Source organism: Acomys minous, assembly GCF_964271855.1.
Source record: "Acomys minous genome assembly, chromosome: 15".
NCBI lineage: Eukaryota > Metazoa > Chordata > Mammalia > Rodentia > Muridae > Acomys > Acomys minous.
The window spans coordinates 1,385,859-1,397,038 of record NC_140497.1 but is presented as its reverse complement, the minus strand read 5'-3'; the positions used below and the strand labels follow the sequence as shown (position 1 = coordinate 1,397,038).

The 11,180-nt window shown below is 36.4% G+C and overlaps 1 long non-coding RNA gene across 4 annotated transcripts in view; it reads right to left on the bottom strand.

Annotated features, from left to right (window-relative positions):
• The window catches only part of LOC311583977, a 144,505-nt gene that overhangs the window by 68,277 nt on the left and 65,048 nt on the right, over window positions 1-11,180 (bottom strand). The gene's annotated exons all lie outside the window — the stretch shown is intronic.

Below are 11,180 nucleotides of genomic sequence, written 5' to 3'. Positions count from 1 at the left end.
AATAGTGTGTCCCTTATATTTGATCTCAGTACTACCACACAACATGATCATCTGTGGCAGGCAGCCAAATCTAATATGTTCATACAAAAAGGGTTAGATGAAATAATGTCTGCTTTAGCACCAAGGAAAAGGTAGTGCTAAGTGAGTTGTGAAGCTTGAGGCCCATCCTCCCTTCACCTTCAAGCTGCCTGTAAATCATTTTATCTACTCACTACACACAAAGCCATTGCTCTATTAGTTTCAAATGTGGAGGAAAGGTTTCCCATCACTTCTTTTCTCAATTCCAACTCCAAAAGATAATTCTTACACAAACAAAACAAACAAATAACAAACAGATTTGCCATAATATAATGTTAGCTAGCATTTTCCTAGGCCTCTTGGCTTATGCTTTTGAAATGTACTGTGGATAATTTTAGAGTTGATATTACGAACTTGTTTTTTTTTTCTTGGTTAAGAATTTAATTAAGAGGTTGGGGAGATGGCTCAGTGGTTAAAAAATATACATCACCCTGGCAGAGGACCTGAGTTCAATTCCCAGCATTCATATCATGCTGCTTACAGTCAGTCCCCTGTATGCCTACGTCAGGAGTATCCCACACCTGTGGCCTCATTTCACTCATATGACAATACTCCATACATACAAACACGTAAGTAAACATTTTTTAAAAACTCAAATCCATTTTGTTTGGAAGCTTCAGTTCCTTGTGTTATTCTACGCATCCTGTGTTATGTAAAAGTTGTATAACTCTTCTAGAGCATCGCTAATTTTGTCACTTTTCTAATCTCTTGTTGGTTGGTTGGTTGGTTTTATTTTATTTTTCTAGTGATGTATGCCATGGTTGGAAAATATTTGTAAAATTAGCTAAAATTACATGAAATAAGGTTTAGCAGTGGTAAATTGACAATTACATATTTAAGAGAGCACTACCTGTTAACAGGAAATTAATTTATCATTGTTAAAAAAATAAGTTTTTCTATAGCAAATTGTAATAAATTTAAGCAATATTTGTCATTTCAAAAACAACTTTTGCAACTTTATTCATCAAATGAAGCATAAAGTAAATAATCCCTGCATCATGCCATTGGCAGTATCCAAATCAAAAACAGCAAAAAGTGTTATCAGAATAGTGAATATTCTGTGAAAGATTCAAAACTTCCATTAAAGTCCGATTTACATCAGGGTGTGAAAATGGTAGCACTGGTTATCTTGCTTTGTACAGGTAATTTGTTCTCCAAGTATTACCATGTTGGAAATAATTGGCATGTAATATGAAAACTACGAGTGAGAAAGTTATAGTATGTTGCTTCTGAAAACTTTATAAGAGACAAGTTTTAACAGTCAAATAGTGATATGACAAGATACCACAAAATATGGTATCTACCAAGTAATAGTTCTTGTCATTCACTACAGAACTAAGACAATGCCCTCTTGGGAAACTAATGTGAGGACCTGAAGAACTTCTGCGGACCACAGTTGCATTCTCCTTCTTGCATTACGGGTAAAGACTGACTCAGAGTTTGGCTTCTGGCATCATGCATGCCTGTTTCCTGTATGACTAGCCATCTGTGCAAATGGGATGCAGTGTGATTTTAAATCTATCTAAAAGTGAAATCAGTTACAAGGTAAGAACTGTTAATAGGAGTGAACAAATGAAAGAAAAGGGTGTTGAAATGTGAAATAGTAAGCCCAATTTACTTAAAAAAAAAAAAAACTCCTTGTTTCAGCATGATATTAACCCTTTGCTGCTATAATCCTTAATTTGTACATTCTAATTTTAAAAGTGGATGTGCCTATGTGAATTTATGTGCATCACTTGCATGGGGTGCCAATGGGAGATAGGAAGGATAAAGGGCACAGAGCTGTAGTCACAGTGGTTGTGAGCCTCACTGCAGTAGTTCTGGATACAGAACCCAGGTGATCTATAAGAGCACCAAGTGTTCTTCATGGCTGAGCCATATTTCCAGCTTTAAAGCCTAGAATAAAATTAGTTTTCATGTGGGTAGTCTACCTGTTAACTGCCTAGGCCTGATGCCTAAGATCTTCTAGGGTCATGATCAAGTGATGGGCATGGGATCATATGCTGAGCTATCGATGTTTGCTTTGTTGCAACTCACAGAGCACAGTTCCGGTCGTACATGGATGACATTGCTAATGGATCAGCTAAGAAAGTCTTTTAAGACAAGCATTGGTGCCTGACTATATCATTCTAACACAAAAGCTGGGAAGGCTGAGGCCTCATCGCTTTTACACAGTTGTTTATGAGGACAAGAAATAAGAGAGAAATGTTTACAGACAATGCTGGCTGCCGAATTAAAACTTGCATTAGCGTATACAATGAGGCAATTTAGAAACTAGGTTTGGGAAGAGTCACACAAGCTTGATAGGCACAAAAACAGAACTACTTCGTGGGCATAATAAACATTTTAATGAGCTTGACTAATTCTGCCTTTTAAGAAGTATACTTTGATTTGGGGGGTTCTCATAAATAAAATTAATATTAATTCTGAATATAGCAGCAGGAGCTGCATCTGATTGCACAGAGGAGTACCGAAATGAATATTTAATGTGCTGTCCACTTAGGATACTCTAAATATAATTACTGGCATTTGTCCAGCTGAAGAAAAAGGAGTGGGAGAGGAAACTACATAATGCTTATTTTAATTAGGTAAAATTATGTGGTTCAATGAAGCATGACAGTCTGCATAATGAGAAGACAGCCCCATGTTTATGGGAGAGTTATTGGTGACAAAAATGTAGGCAATATGCATGCCTGAAAGATACTAGTTTATCTCTCATTCATAGTTTCCTACAGTGCTTTTAATGTGTAAATTAATAGCAAGAAGGATTATAGAGAGTAAGACAGGGGAAGTCATCTTATATTCTATATTCAACAATGATGACGGCCATCTATTCTGAATATGTCTGAGGAAGGTCTAAATAATTGGCCATACCAATAGCTATCTTTTTTTGGCCAAGTGACAGCTATATACACATAAGTGTAAACACTCTGTACGCAACGTATGTGCATATACATGTCTATGTGTTCCTTAAGAGAACAAGAAAGATCGTTTTCTGGCAAAAAGCATTTGAACTTGTAACAGGCTATTTGCAACATAAATTTTATTTCAAAATAATAATCAGATTCATTTCCAGTGGCCCAAGGGAAGGTGCTTTTTAAAACATGTACTGAGGATTTATGACTTCCATTTTAAATCTGATTTTACATAATTTACATTACATTACCACTTGTGTGTACTTCCTTTCCACCTTCAGACAGCACCATTATGAAGCATTTTAAACAGACTAAATGGAGAAATGAAAGAAATATTGTATAATGCACTAAGGGATTATAGCTTCATATATTTCTTATTTCTCTGCTTGAATAATATGCTCAAATGCTTCACTTCATCTATATTTTTGATTAAAGTGAAATTTATCTATAATCAATACTTTATAAATATAGCTGTATGAGGGATATTATTAATTTAAAGAGAATACAATAATCCCCAAATATCTCAAAAATTGTTTTTAAAAGTCTAGTGTATATATACATATATATGTGTATATATATGCATATATATTTTTATGTATGTGCATATATATACTAGATTATGTATATAAACACATTATAGGCTAAAAAAGGAGCACTGGTAAGTTGTAAACAAAAGAAAAGTGAGTCTAAATCTCTGAGTAAATGAAAGAGTTTAATGAATGCAGAAAATATATGAAGTAAAGATTAGGAAATGACTAAATGCCAAATGTTCTCAAGAGAGGACAAATCAAGATAATTTAAGGTTATTCCATTTCAAAAGCCTTCACTTACCAGGAAACTGCGACAGAGGAGAGGACATTCTAGTGGGACTCTAGATGAGAGAATCATGGGAGAAAGGCAAAGTAGAAGGACCCAGAGGGTCCTAGAAGCCTACAAGTAGAACATTATGATAGGCAGATTTGGGCCCAGGGGTCCCGCTCAAACTATGGCACCAGCCAAGGACAATACAGGTGGTAAACCTTAAACCCCTACTCAGATCTAGCCAATGGTCAGAACACTCTCCACACTTGAGTGGAGAGTGGGATATTACTTTCTCACATACTCTGGTGCCTCACCTTTGACCATGTCCCCTGGAGGGGGAGAGACTTGATACCCTATGAGCATATACAGGGGAGGTAATCCCCCTTAGGAACAGTCATAGGGGAGGGGAATAAGGGGAAAATGGGAGGGAGGGAAGAATGGGAGGATACAAGGGATGGGATAACCATTGAGATGTAACAAGAATAAATTAATTAAAAAAAAGACAAAAAAAAGGGTAATATTTAAAATTTTTTAAATATACTTTAGTGTGTTTGAGTGTTATGCCTGCATGTATGTAAGTGTGCAATGTGTGTGTAATATGTTTGGAGGGCAGAAGATGACACCAGAAACTATGGAACTGGAGGTATTCAAGGTTGTACATTTTCATATGGGTGTAGGAATCAATTCTGGGACCTGTGCACAAGATGCCAAAACTGCTATTAAAGACAATTTTAAGTGAGAATTATGAAAAACAAAAACAACTTGGAAGTGAGGAATGTGATAAAGAAAAACAATTTCAAAAAGTTATGGGGGAATTTGGTGAGAAGACAGACAAAATCATGTCTGTGATTTCAATCCCTAAGAAACAAGTAGAAGACTAAGCAAGATAATTGACATTCAAAACCTTAGTCCAACAAAACTTTAAAAATACAGAAAGAAAATCTTTATCAGTGTACTGTGAAGGTCTGCAACATAGATGGGGAAAATACCTCCAATAGAGTCAATGTGAGTCCTGCTAAAATAATTAAATTTCACTGGTAAAGAACAAATTCTTAAGTATTGGTAAGATACTTTTATACCCCAAACCACAAAATACCACTGTTGGCTCTGGTTCCTTAACAATTAAACTTTATTATGAATTTATTAAACAAATGTATCTTCCTTACAACCCTACCATCCTAAAAAGAGGGGGGGGCGACAAAGGAGAGTGAAACTTTCTGGGTATCAGTTCCACGGGGCGAATCCCTTGGAGAGTCCCGCACATCCTCTGTCCTACAGAAGAAAGCAGCACCACTTCTGTCCAAACTTACAGCCGTCTCCCTTAGATGGCCGGTCCTTGTGCAATACAATAGCCTGGCCAGATCCCCTACCCTTGTCCTTAATCAGGAGCCCAAAATGGCTCCCCTCAGTCTTATCACAGATGTTTATCTCATTGGGCTATCAGTGGGGTCAAGCCACCCAAGATTGCTTTCACCTTGGGCCTAGTCTAAGGCAAGGCCACATTGCTTTCACATACCACCACCAAACAGTGTACTCATTTGTTTTCTAATTATAATTCCAAGTTCATTTATATTGAGCTAACAAATGGTTTATGATGAATTGCACACCTATAATCCTAGTCCTGGGGAAGCTAAACCAGCAGAGATTTGGCTGCCAGCCTAGCCTGGGCTACATAATGACAACCCATATAAAAAGAAAGCAAATAAAAATAAAACAATTACTAATCTTGATTAAACAAAAATATGGGAATGCTGTTTTAAAATAGATAGACAATAAATTATACATCTGTGAACTCTACTCTGTCCTTTAAAAACAAGATTAGTGATGAAATATAAAAGAAATAATTTTTATTTTATAGTTTAAACATTTATAATCTTATAGGTTCTGTATAATACTTTCTTGGTACATTATGAAGTATGTAATTTAAATTAGGTTATATGAGAAATTTTAATTTAATTTTCATAAAAGATTATTGAAGTTTCCTGTAAATAAATTATTTCAAATGTGATATAATAGAAATATGCACTTCATCATCCATAACTCTAAACGGTTAATAATCCCAAGGTACCATGTGCCTGTCAGCCCAACAACTGAGCCTAATTACATCGTGTCATACATGTATAATATGTAGGTACACATGGAAACACACCTGAATAACATGACAGAACTCTGAGAATATTTATCTTGATAATGTGGCACTAGATGAAATTTTCATCATTAAGGAAAAAGAATAGCATAAAGTGTTACGCTCACATTTTTCTTTTTTTTTCAATTATTGGCTATCCAATCCCTAGACTAAAACGGCTTCACACTGATCCCCATGCAACTGTCAGAGTCTGGGTTGGGTGGGTAGAGGGGGAAGAGACAGCAGGACTGGGAGGAGAGAGGGAAAGGGCAACCACCAGGATGTAAAGTGTATACATAAAAAATTTTGTTTTAAACACCAGTTATTTTAATGTAAAACACATTTAAAGATCCAATCCTATCTTGAACTCAGCTTTAATTTAGAGTCATGTGAAATCTGGAAAGTTCTTATCAAAAATTCTAACGGTATCTTTTGGATTTTTATCAACTTTCTCTGGGGAGCCCGTGGAACCTCATCTTGGAGATTCAGTTACTGACTCCTGGTCTCAAAGGTAACATGTCACCAGGGGAAGTAGGTAGGATAGAGATGGCCTTGACTTTAATTCCTATTTGCTCAAATATTCCAATTAGGAATATACTTTCTTATGATGGGATAACCTTGTACAAAAACCACATGCAAAAGGAAATCATAAAAGGATTGTTTATTTTCTCCGTCCTACATTTATGTATTGTAGGTACTAGCTTCTCAGATACTCAGTCACTACAAGCTATTTTTAAAAATAACTCAATGTAATTTGCTCCAAGAGAAAATAAGATGAGCCTTTGGGTCAGCATATCCTTGACTATTCCTGATGTATCCTAATATTGTGTATCTGCACCATGTTAAGCAGTTTGTCCATCCGGAGAATGAACAACAACAACAACAACAACAACAAAACAAACACAAACAAAGATTACTCCTTTTTACATCACCCACAATAGAGATGGTTGTGTAGCACAGTGGGGGCCTAGTATCCATAAGGCACAGAGTTTAATCCTCAAGGCCACATATGCTGGGCATGGTGGAACACAACTCTTAGCTCTTGGGAGGAGGTAGAGACAGAAAGTTCTGAAGTTCAAGGTCAACCTCAGCTACTTCTCAAGTTTGAGCCCAGCCTGCTGGGACTACATGAGATTATTGTCTGCTTTCACAGTGGCTGAAAATGTTTTATATTCTTTTTTATAATAAAATAAAATAATCAATGAGTCTTTCCTTTCATGTGCCTTTGCATTATTTTATGGTATCCTTAAAGCTTGGTGTATTTATTTGATCTTGACTTTTAACACACATGAAGCTACTAATAACTCTCATCTCAATTAATTTTTACTAATTTTGAAAATAATGTATAGCCTCACTTCTGGGCTTCAACAGAAGTGGGTAACACTAGGGGAGGTGCTTTTCCAACAACACTGTCACGCATGTGATCTTTTGCACTACACTCTGCCTGCTAGTTTTCCCTGGTTGGCCACTTTCTTGTACTCCTCCCCTGACTCTAGGGATGGGTAACAATGAGGTGAGAAAGGAACCATTTCACTATTGTCTTTCCAAGCAATATTCATCAGCAAAACACCAGCATTTGGGAGAGATGCTTCAGCCACCTGTATCACTGAATCTGTGAAGTAAGCATACACTGTCTTTTAATGAGATGCCCAACATATAGGGAGAGATATTTCCACAGGGCACCGGGGAAAGTTTAACAGACTTCCCTTCCACTGCTTTTGCTTTTCTGAACAACGATGAGAATTCACACCCAACTAGCAATGTGAGACACTCTTGACTTCAGGCCAGCCTTTTCCCCCTGCCATTCCTGTGTAGAGTCCTTAACAATGTCCGCTTCTTGACCTGACCTGGGGCAGTCCCTGAGTGGGGGTGCTGGGCAGTTCAGCAGTTTAGCAGGTCTGCCCTGCCCCAAGGTTCCTCAGGGAGAGGCCTGTATTCACCACCTCTAAGAACAAGAGCCTTTTCATAACCTCAATTACCGCGAGGTCAACATACCACCGTGCGTTTGTTAGTGGCACTTGGGCTGCCTAGCAGCAGCTGGGACTAAGAGAGGCTCTGCGTTCTATTGAAATGGCCAGGAGTGTCTGTCCCTTGCTGACAGTGGACACAGGGCATATTTTCTGATAATTGGCTTTTTGAGCCACCAGTCCCAGGCCTGATTTAAGCAAATAAAGCCCGATCAAGATTAAATTCCTATTAGTAATTCACAAGGAATCCCTTTCAAGACTGTGTGTGTGTGATTTTGATAGAGCAAAACAAAAATTAATTTTTGACCAAAAGACCTCATTTGCCTTAACTTTATTCATGCATTTTACTTTTAAAGAGCATTATTATATTTTCAATGCATGCATTTAAGTTTGCTCTAAGATTCATGCATAACAATTGAAAATCACCCTGCAGCTGACTACACTGTCAATGAATTGGGGATCCTTCAATATTTTCAGTGCTTTCTGGTCTCCTGAGATTTCCCTGCAGGTCAAAATGTGGTATAAAGAGAGTATTAAGAGAAAATGAAAAAAGTTAACCAGTTAGATTAAAAACCATCGCTGGGTCAGTAAACACCATCTTAGAAAGTTTCAAATCAGAAGTGAAAACAAAACCAAGTGATTTAATTTAAAGTCTTACATGGCAACATATTACAGAGACAAATGTGCTGTGGTCACATCCACTTGAACATTTATAATGTATTATAAACAGACACGATTTATGCATTAGGGAAGTACCGTTTGATCTCCCTTGAGAACAAGAAGACCTTTCTGGCAATTTCTTTAGTTTGACAGCATTTTTGGAGAAAATCCATTTAAGCACACGGAGTATCAGGAGCTATCATTCTGAAATAATTTATTCTGAAAAGAAAAAACCTTACAAAAGATGGCTTAAAGACTTAAAGAGAAGCATTTTCTAATGCTGAAGTGACTCATAATTGTATTCAGGCCTGTAAGCTCTACAAATTCTCAGCAACTTTTAATTATTGAATGTAGAATTTTTGCTTTGGTAGTACACAAATAAAATACAGGTCTCTCTTGACTTATCATATCAGCCTTAGTACAAAGCAATGTGATGACACTTCTTAATATAGAAATATCTTAGTTTCTCTATATATTTTCTTTTTCTCTTAGATATTTCCTGCTATTGACAAAGACATTTATTTATACACATTTATGGCAGGCTATTCTTCTCATGCCTTGAAGTATGACTATCTAGCATATATCAACACTCAACATTTGTCATACAAATGAATACCTAAAGTTAGAGAAAAGAAAAAAAGAAAAAGTGACAGTTAATGTACAGAGTGTGTGGCAGGAAAGAGCTGATATGTTCCTAAGAGTACTAGGACATTTTCATAATTGTTTTTATAATTCCAAAGGTTTGGCTGTATAAGAATTGATGTTTTGTTATTGTAAGCTTATAGTGATCAAATTAAATATTGTAAATAAAATAATTCTGATAATACAAGGTAATTTGTGTAGGAGAAAACATTTCTACATTTTATTAAGCTATTAGGTTTTTGATATATATGAGTACATTTTGGAAAAAATGCATGGGAAAGTGAGTGTGAGTTCCATTCTTGTCATATAAATGAACTTATTCTCAAGGGTAGACCGCATAACAAGACTTCTCTATAACAAAATCACATTAATTCTATGTTCACAAATTGATTTCACTAGGCACATAAATATGAATGATAAAGTTTCAATATGTAGTCTAGGCTAGCTTAAAGTTCATAATCTTGTTAGCTAGGCTTATATACATATTTCACCAACCCTTTTAAAAACATTTGTTATTTAGATGTTTAAGAAAAATGAGCTATTGATAGTTTTATTTACACAATTTACTGCCATATAAACTACTTGATTTAACCCTCACCATTGCGCATGGAGGATGAATCGAGGAAAGGAACCTTATTTCTTAAATGATGAAAGATAACCATACTACTAGAGATGATAGATAGGAGGGAAGAAAAGAAGAAGGAAAGAAAGAAAGAAAGAAAGAAAGAAAGAAAGAAAGAAAGAAAGAAGGAAAGAAAATTGGTTCAAGAATATAGTAGTGAGTATATACAAAGAGGGGGATGTAGTACAGAGCCAACAATTTGGGAGAGGAAGAGACTGATGATAGAAACACACGTTCCTTCATGAACATATGAGAGCATATACAAATGACAATGTGCAAACAGATGAGGCTGTTGGGAGGAAGCAATAGAGGGAGAGGCCAAGGAGAGCAGATACATGCAGACAGGTTACACAAGTGGAGGCTGAACGATGAAGGGAGAGGGGAAGACAGAGGATGGAGGATATGCATGGTGGCAGATGACAGATGTAAAAGAAGGAGGGTTTCATGGAGGATGAATACGCAGCAAGTGAAAGGTGAAATATGGGTGGTATAAGGTAGCTGATTGTGGATTTTCTCTGAAGATGGAAAACACACAGAAGAAATCATAAAGTAGAATAAAAGAATAAACTGCTTAGAAAAAATTTTTTCTCTCTGATTTCATGTCTCCTTGAATATTGAGAGCACAGAAATAATGGACGGGCTAGACCTCTGTGGTTGTTGATACCCACTCACAGCAAGCCTGGTGGGGCAACTGAGAATGTGTATGACGGGGAAAGGAGTATTGGAGGTCAACTTAGAATCACTTCATATCTTGTCTTCCCCAATAGTGTTAGAAGAGAGGCCAAGGCCTGGAGGCACCTCCTCAACAGGTGAGGTTTGAGGTTGGTTCGCACTTGACTTATAAAAATGCTCTATGACCCCTATAATCTTCATTTAAATATCTTTTAACTGATGAGTGGACACTACAAATGTGGTACATTTGCGTAACGGAACACTATTCAACTGTAAAAATATATTAAATCAAGAAATATGTAGGTAAGTGAATGGAAACATAAAATACTATACTGAGTAAGATATAGTTTGCTCAGACCCAGAAAGAAAAATTATACATGTGCTGTCTTACTTGTCAGTCTTGGCTCTGAATCCTCACAAGTAAATGTAGAATCTAAAGAAACTACAGATACAAGGAAATCAGAATAAGGACCGTTGTATGGGTGGAGCAGACAATTAAGAGGAAATAACAGGGTACAAGTAATTTAAAGAGGGAAATGTGAAATCTGGGGCCACTAGTTAGGGAAAGGGAGTGAAATAAATACAGAAGAAACAGAAGTAAGTTAAAACAACAGTAAGGATGTCCAACACTGTTATAAGGAATTATAATATTAACTATCCACCTAAAAATACCTATAACAACACAATACAACACACGT